The sequence below is a fragment of the Corvus brachyrhynchos genome, unplaced genomic scaffold, assembly GCF_000691975.1.
Source record: "Corvus brachyrhynchos isolate BGI_N302 unplaced genomic scaffold, ASM69197v1 scaffold125, whole genome shotgun sequence".
In the NCBI taxonomy this organism is placed as follows: domain Eukaryota; kingdom Metazoa; phylum Chordata; class Aves; order Passeriformes; family Corvidae; genus Corvus; species Corvus brachyrhynchos.
This window is the reverse complement of record NW_008238342.1, coordinates 549,973-550,712: the sequence shown is the minus strand read 5'-3', so window position 1 is coordinate 550,712 and position 740 is coordinate 549,973. Positions and strand designations below refer to the sequence as shown.

The 740-nt window shown below is 48.2% G+C and overlaps 1 protein-coding gene across 1 annotated transcript in view; it reads left to right on the top strand.

The window, feature by feature from the left end:
• Nucleotides 1-740, top strand: part of ZNF341 (zinc finger protein 341) — a 15,466-nt gene that overhangs the window by 1,717 nt on the left and 13,009 nt on the right. The gene's annotated exons all lie outside the window — the stretch shown is intronic.

Here is a 740-nt window from a genome sequence, read left to right as displayed (position 1 = left end):
AATGTCTGTCTGACAGCCTTTTTCCAGGACAGGACAGAAGGGATTTCATGTTGTGTCTGTGCTGCAGCCAGCCCCAGTGTCACTGGCCACAAGCCTGGGTGCACTTTCATATTGCTCAGGAGGGCATGGCTCTTGCTGTCCCCTGGGCTGTGGTCTGGCTCATGGGTAGAAGAGGAGCAGCTTCATCCCTGCATCCCTTCTCTCATTCCTGAAAATAAGCCCATGTAACGTGGTGTGATGAACATTGGGGGAATATCCCCTCTGGAGTAATTCTCATCATTCCCTAGAGAATTCTCCAGTGTGAGTCCCTGGTGTATGACATGTAATGTGCCTGCAGTTGAGGCTTCCAAAAGTACTTTCAAACCAGCTTCTTTTTTCCATTTAATGTAGTTCCAGTGGATGGTGCTTCTTCCCAGGACTGAAAACACATGTTGTTTCCAGCCAAAAAATTCAGCAGTCTTCCTGCCCTGCTATAACCTGAGTCCGGTCTGAAGAGATGAGCCTGACATTTACTGTCTGCAGCCAGAGCATTCTCCCTGAATTTTCCACCTTCCCTTGCTGGGGCAAGCACCCAGGAAAGGCCTGAACTTGTCCATGACCAGTTTGTCCTGCAGATCTTGTTTAATAACCCCTGATTTGAATTGCAGCCAATGGCCACTTTCTGAGCCACTGTGACATTTTTTTCTGCCTTTCTGAAGAACATTTGTGGAGCTAGAAACTACCCAAGACTCGACAGGACA